Source organism: Cupressus sempervirens, chromosome 9 (assembly GCF_028749045.1).
Source record: "Cupressus sempervirens isolate cs-2001-9-10 chromosome 9, ASM2874904v1, whole genome shotgun sequence".
Lineage (NCBI taxonomy): Eukaryota > Viridiplantae > Streptophyta > Pinopsida > Cupressales > Cupressaceae > Cupressus > Cupressus sempervirens.
The window spans coordinates 166,453,185-166,461,572 of NC_143126.1; positions in this window are offsets into that span (position 1 = coordinate 166,453,185).

The window sequence follows — 8,388 nt, forward strand, 5'->3', positions numbered from 1 at the left end:
ACCAAGTTACCATGTGAAGTAGTATCTCAACATGGTGGAGAATGCTAAAAACCAAAAGAAGGAAAAGAAGATAAGAGATACAGTAAAATTTACAATTCAACAGGAAGATGACAGTTTTGTAGAAACTCTTGTCAATATGAAGAAAATAGAACCATCAGAATAGAAGTTGTTCAATTGTTAGATTATATTCAGGTGGACAAAATTTGGAGAAGGTTAACTCACATTGTTCTTGAAAAGAGTTTGGCAAAGTTGAAGTCTTCTCAAGGTCCGGTTATCATGTAAATCAAATGGGAAGCAGGGGATGTCGTACTGCACGGTTGTGTTAGTTGGACTTCATAGGGTAGATTGTTGGAATATGAAGCCCAGTGGTCACGCTGATTGTTCAGCTTCCCATGAATTTCTGCTTAATAGTTTTGGTGAATGTATAAATACATGTGTGCAGTCATGTATTGTATTGTATTGTGTCAGGCATTTGAATAATAAAAGTGATTTCATGTTGGAGTGTAGACGTAGCCACAGTTGTGGTGAACCACAATAAATTTGTGTTCTTTTTATTTTGTCTTCTTTGTTTATGTTTTACTCCATTTCTTTTCTCATTTAATATTTACAAATACATGCATCACCAAGTGAACGACATCAAGAGAAATGATTGGAACCTCAATACCAATAGTACAACCATGCTCAACCAGCCATAAGATACCATGAGAGAGAATACCCAAAGCAACCACAATCATAAAATATTTAAACCTCTCAACATATTTATGGGGACAATATTTGGAGAATGTTAAAATATAGAGTCACACACTTATTATACCCTTTGGCTCCCAAAACATATTTGAAAAGACAACACTATTCTTAACCCAATCTTTTGTAGTGAAGACCCAATATGAAAAGTAAAGATCCATATCAACCATCCCCATCAATAGAAGGTGGACAAGGCGGTAACCCAACTTTCAATTGTGAAGGTGGAAAAAATAGCAAATTAATATTTCACCAAAAATATTAAGAACATCAAAATGGAGGTTGGAATCATCAAGAATAAGTGTTTTGATATCTTAATAAGCCATCAAAAAATAAAGTGAGAAGGGAATAATCTCTCCATAAGTAATTCTCCAATGAACAAACAACCAAAATCCAATTGCCAATGGTGATGGAGGAAGCAATAGTGTGTCTCTTAACCACCTCATGAAGGTGAAGAAAAATAGTCTGGACCTATTTCCGCCCCCATCATTGAGTGTTGGATGAAAGAACAACAGTGATCATAATTATTGACACCATTTGAAGCATATGTATGCATATGTATAGCAGCAACCATCAAGAATGAATAGAGAATAGAAATGATCAAATTCCCTCATAATCCTCCAATGATCTTATAAGTAGATGATTAAGAAATAAATCATACACTTATCACTTTGAATTAGAAAAACTGCTCACCAATCCATAGTGGTAAGAGAAATAAAAGTTTTAACATCCTCAATAAACAACCAATTATTAGAAGGCTTAGGTAAGATAAGATAAGATAAGATAAATGCATTAATGTCCAACGAAAGAACAAAAGAGGCCTATGGGACTGAGAGCTTACAACCAAGAAAGCAACAAACAGGAGAACACAAAACAATGTTCGAGAAAGAACAAGAAAAAAAACCAAAAGAAGAAGCAAGTGAGAACCACCCCGACAAGGAGTAGGGATCCAAACTCAAAGAAAGAAAGAGAGAGAGGGGGGGAGAAAAGAGACAAATGGCAAAAAGTGATGCCACCCAATAAATGTTTGTAGCGTGTAGGACCTACTTCGATCTCGACTCCCAACCAGCAGGGAAAGTGTCTCGAATCACAACCACGAGGTTTCTTATCACTGTCCATTTACCCTCTTGTCTAGCAGCCACAACAAGAGCCTGAGCCTCCTTAAGTTCTGCCACCTGCGATCTGGTGAGATTCTCATCAAGATAAATCTTGATGGGGAGAGAGAAGAGTTTCCTCTTTGCCCTAAGAGTTCGAAGGCGGTCACCAAGTGAACAAAACCTGATAAAGAGGGTATTGTCATGCCCAACCCAAGCACAATCCAGTGAGATATCAGTGATGTCCAGTTGGTCTTTAAAAAAGGAGTAGCCTACTGCAAGAGGCTCGAGGCAAGGAATAGGGAGACCGTGAACCCTCAAGTTAAGCTCACGAGCACGCCTGACCCTTTCATCTACTAACTTAGTCTAGACTAGCTTCTCTACACCAAAGAGAGTAGTAGGAGGGGAGGAAGAAATGGGGTTGCTGCAAATAGATGCCCATGATTTCAGTTGTTGTTCTATATCGGTTTGCAAGGCTATATATATATATATATATGAAATTTCTTCTAACAATCCCATCCAAATTGGAATCCTGTTGGATTATAGACGGGTGGATAAGAGATCCTTGGCCTTATTTGCAGGGAAATCTAGATTCTCGTTTATTTCCCTAAAGCAATGTTTGATCTCATATTCTAATAAAGTTTGGAGTTGAATCAAGACTTAATCCAAAATATATTTGAGGCTCCAATAATAATTTATTTAATTAATGATGATGTGATAAATAGCCATGGAATGATGGTCTAGATCTACACTCATATGCACCATGACCATACTTATAATAGTTATAGCAATGACCTTCTAATGAATTTGATGTATTCATTGGTTTTCTTTTACACATTTGCATTATTAAAGCAATTGGATATGTTAAGCCTCTTACTTGGATTGTTTGTGGTTCCCTTTTGATTATGTTGTTGCATCTTTGATTCACTTTTAGATGACTCGTTGATCATGTATGTTCCTTGGCTTGTGTAACTAAGATTGGTTGTATCATTGTGTCTCCTAGTTTGGTTCTTCAATTGATCATCAAAATTTTACATGTTGTCATGATATTATTACAGCTTCTCATTTGTATCTCTCTCAGTTTGCATATCTTTCTTCAATTTCTCATTTTTTTCTTTTGCCCTTTGGTTCTCAGTTACAATATCCTAACTATCCACAGTCTTTGCATGAAGTTGTTCATACATGATAGCATTCTCTTGGGAATGCTAAAAAGTTGTTCATCATTTTCTTTGAGTGCATTCTCAACAATTTTCTTTGCATGTTTTGCAATTTTTCGTGCATGCTTTGCTTCTCTTTTTCCATCAAGATCTTCACGCATCTTGATGGATTGGCTTTCAAGTTCTCTTTTCAAGTTTTTCACCTTGGTTTGATCTTCTAGTTCCTTTTCATTAATTTACAATTGCTTCTTCAGATTCTTTAGGTATGGATCCTTCAGACATTTGATCAATATAGTCTTGGCTTTCATTTATCCTTTCAGTGAGTTCTCTTCTCACAACTATGGATTTTCTCAAGTTTTCATGCAGCTCTTGAATCATCTAGTTAGAACTTTCAAGTTGCTTCTCTTACTTGTAACTTTCCATGATTGTGGATCTTTCCCTTAATCTATAATATCAAGATGACCAATGCTCTAATACCAATTGTTAGGAATCTTAGGTAGTAGAGGGGGTGTAAGGTGTGAATCGGTACAAACGGGTAATTTCAAATTTTAAACATCGATCTACTAAACTGCAATATAATTTTAACATAATAAGACATATGACTGGTATCTGTTAATAAAGCATAATAATATCAAACCACCACACGCTCATTACACATGGCACTATGATTTTAGTATCTTGGGAACCCTTGTTAGAGGATGAAAACCACAGTGGGGACAATATAAAAAAATCATTGCCATAGTAAATGTGTTGCCTGGTTAGGAGCACACAATTACCCTTTCTGAGGGTTAAGCCTATTAGGAGTGATTTGTACCTTGTTAGAAGTACAGCAAATCTGTTAGGATCTACCTTGTTAGAGGATTTACAAAACTCATTTGAGATTTTACCTTGTTAAAGGATTTACAACTAGAATCTCTTAGGGTTCACCCAGTTTAGGGATTTAATTATTGTAACTATTAGGAAACAACTATATCATTGATCTAGTTATGGCACTCCTTTCCTGTCAAATCCAATTAGTAATCTGCTCTTATCTAATTACTCTTTTCTCTTCTCCACTCAATGTCTTTATCATAATCTTAGCACTACTCGACCTCTATACAACAATAAGAACTTTTTCATAACAATCATTTCTTTAATAATTGCTCTGTTAGGCTTAGCTTTTGCCTCTTAATCCTGACTATTCATTCAAACCGTAAGGTTCTTGCTCAAACTCCATACACATTTCACATATCTCAATGTGTCAATATGATTTATTCTAATCACGTCGGCCTACAACTCAATTTCTATCCCTATTAAGTAATAGTCAATATGCATTACCTTTTCCAATGCATCACTTGTCATTGCCATATATTGATCCAACAATCCAACCAATATCAAATCAATATCTCTTATTCTTCACTCTTTAGTTTCAAATTGCCCAATATGATCGCCTCAACTAAACCTTTTGATAATCTCAAATCTTCTACCTTCAACTGAACGTCCTTTAATTGTCACTTGGAGTAATTCAAACTCTTCTTACCACTCTACCAATTAGGTTATGTTCATAATTGCTCAACAGGTTGATCACACAAATTTTGTAGTTATGATCACATCTCTTGATTTCATTTCTATCTCAACCATTTGAACATTTTGTATGTTGTTAATTGTTCTGCTATAGTCACTAATCATGTGCCTATGTGTTCATCAATCATCACATGCGTATACTTCCTTCATCAATCATCATGTGATGTCGTAGTTGTCATAGTTGCATAGTTGCCATCAATGACAACCATACATAATCTCTAGATAAATGTCAATAAATCTTTTAATGCCAATACTTTTTTTTTTAATCTCCTTTGAAAATATTCGCTTCAAAATTCGGTACCAACCAAAAATGTCTTATCAAAAATATAAATTATTCTCATTTTATTTTTAAAAAAATTATACCTAGATGTTTTAACAAATGTCAATAGTTAAGAAAATCTTTGTTCTCAAAAAAATTGATAATATTTTAAAAGTTAAACATTAAATGTTTAACCTAACATATGAAGTGCATAAAGCCTTTAACCTAGTTTATTCTACTTGTTATCTATAATGTCCCATTTAAAATGGGACATTAGGAAATTGTAATCAAACTAATAAACTATTAGAAATGACCTAATTTGGTGTTGAATGCAAACTTTTAAAAGTCAATTTAATATTGGAAAAGGGAAAAGGGAACGAAAGAGGAAGCAAACAAAAGGTAAAAACAAGAAGATGAAGAGTCACTACTTTGAGAATTAAAAGAAAACAATTTGATTCATTTTGGGCATGCTTGGATATTGATTTAGATTTTAGTTTCTAATGTTTTGTGTAGCTAGAATATAATACACTGAAAATTTGAACTGGTATTTATTCAAAGTTTTTAACATTAGCACTCTATTTTGTAAAATACAAATTAGAAGTTATGGAATCTAGTTAAGCTCCTAGTTCAAACGATATTAAATGAATATGGACCACTAAAGTAGGCTTCTTCGTACATGAGCATTATTAGGAGTTTTAAGGATAGAATAAGAGACAATTAAGGAGTGTGAGTTCATGTGTAAACGAATCAAATGAATATGGACCACTAAAGTAGGATTCTTCATACATGGGCATTATTAGGAGTTAAAGAACAAAACAAGAATGAACAAGTAGAGAATTGAGAAGTGTTAGTTCAAGTCTGAATGCAAAATTTCATCATAGAAGTGGTAGTTGAATCATAGGGAAACTATATGTGTATCAAATGCTCTTAATGACACCTCTAGTAGAGATAACTAGATTTTTTGTGGAAATCTTAAGGAAGAAAAGTTGAAGAGTTAGGACATTTTGCAATTGCGGGCAATTCAAGCTTTGGAGTACTACCTTTCTTCAAGGGAACATTATTTGGAGGTCTAAGAGATGACTTGTAAACAATCACTAAATAGCTCCAAAAAATCCATTTGGGAAAATTTTTTAAAAAATTGTAAGAGTACAACGGAGAATCTAAACATAACATTTTCTCTAATGAATTTAAAGGCATCTTTAATTATGAAGAGTTAATAGAAATCTGCAAAGAAATTGAAATAGAGAATCAATTGTTTATCACTGGATTGCAATTGGAGTCCATGAAAAGTATGCATGATGTTCTTTCAAAGTTGGAAGAATTAGATTCATTTTTAACCAAAGTAGATCCATTTGATTGGAGGTTATTGAATTGAGCCTTGCAACCCTCAATGGTTGCTTTAGTGAAATGTAGGTTATTAGAGCATTTGAGAGAAGATGTGAGACGAACAGTTGCCTTTTGCCTTAATGAAATTATCAAAGTAATAGTACATGTTACACATTAAACTAACAACATATTAGTGTATGTGGGTTGCATGAAGTTAAGAGCCTTACTTTTGTTAAGAAGGTGAAGAACTCAAAAATTATAGCAAAAAAAAGAATTTATATCATCTTAGATCTTAGTTGTGAAAAAATGATTCTACAATTGTTCAATGTTTCTTAAGGGAATTTGGGAAGCATCATCCAGACATATGCAAACAATTATAATCAAATTTGTTGGTATTTTTGGGAAGGGAATACAAAATCCCACTTACGGCTTATGAGCTCACAGGAGAATCAATTGAGCATAAGATTGAAAGGTAAAAGGATCACATGACAGAAAGTGAGTTGATATCAATGGGCATATAGGTTTAACAACATTCCAAAAAGAGTAAGAACCAAATGAGGAAAGTTATACTTTGTTTGACTTGCCAGCATAATTGGTCACTTGATCTCATTTGTAAGGACAATGAGGAAGAAGAGTCAAGCTGGGAAATTCAAATCGGTGTTGAGGAAGTTAAGAGTCATACAGTTCAACTTCAACAAAATGATACCCAAGTTTGCAAAGAGATGGAATCAAATATGGATGATAGTGAGGAATATACTACCATCGTATTTGGTGACTTGGAAGTGGTTATTGGCATGGCTTTTTATGAGGGATGTTTTGTTCAAGTAAAAATAGGTTTTGAAATGACCCAAAACCTTATACAAAGAGAAAGGAAAGATATAGCAATGAAGGATCTTAACACAACTATGGAACACCACCCAGCAAACTAGGGGGACACACCATAGTACCCAACAAGAGGGCTAAACCAGCCCAGAAAAAATAAAAGACCATCAAGATTTACATTTTGGTCCAGTCTTTTGAGAACGTAAAGACATATCAAACGAAGGTTTGGAGGATTTGACTTTTTTTCCTTTAATTGATGTCCATCCATTTTCCACTTTTCCAACAGTCGTTTGCCAATCCAAAGATAAACCTAAAGAACCATTACAGACTGCAAGAGTATCCATAGGAGGGAAAGGGGTAGCACCACCACTAACCCCCAAAGCCCTCACAGAAGAATCATGGGCATCAATACCTGCAACACCAAGAGATAAGACAGCTAAGCCAGCTCTAGTAACAATGATCTAGACAAAGCCAGTAGCTAAAGAAGTGACAGCCTTAACACTATCAACCAAAGCCGCCTTAGAGACAACATTCGTATCATCAAAGACAACATTAGTATCAGCTGCCAAAGAAAGATCATTCTAAGGTGAGCAATCTACCCCTTGAACCGAATAATGATGGTCTGAAACCCCCAACCACCAAGAAGGTGATTTCTTCAATCTAACCTTATTAGAGGAACACTACGCAGCAAGATGACCAGTCTTGTGACATTTCCTGCACCTAAAAGGAATACCCTCGTAATCAAGATTCTGGGTCCAAGAACCATTTGGAGAAAGCCAAAATAATCTATTCTAGGAGACCCTTAGAAACATCAACCTCCACAAGAACACGAGCATACATCATTTTATACACATCAGAAGATTTTGCATCAACCATCCGGAAATCCTCAATGGCCTCCAAGACTAAATCCAGCCAAAAGTGGAGGGGAAGATTCGACAATCTTACCCATAAAGGTATCTTGTTAAAGGATTCACTGATTGGATCAAATCCTTGATACTAAGGTTTGGCCATCAAGGGAAACCTCTCCTGCCAAGAGAAACAACCGTTACACAAAATAGATTTCCTATCTGCACCATTAGCAAATTTCACAATAAAAAAACCCCTTGCCACAAGGTAAATCTAAATTGTATCAATTATGATTGGTTCCCAATGTTTGGAAATCCAAGCATGTAACTTTGGAAGAAAGGGCCAAAAACCCCTAAAACGAAAAATAAAAACAATAAAGAGTAATCCTCCACATATTTCGAAATCTCATCAAGGGTTTCTAAATCAAGATAAAGCACAATGGGTCTACTCACAGAGACAGGCATAGTCGATGGACAAGGTCACCCTCTTTGAACATGACCACCGAGACCTACCTCAAAAGTAGCCAAATCTGCATAAGAAATCACAAACCTCCCAACAGCAACCCGAGATCCGAAAAGGG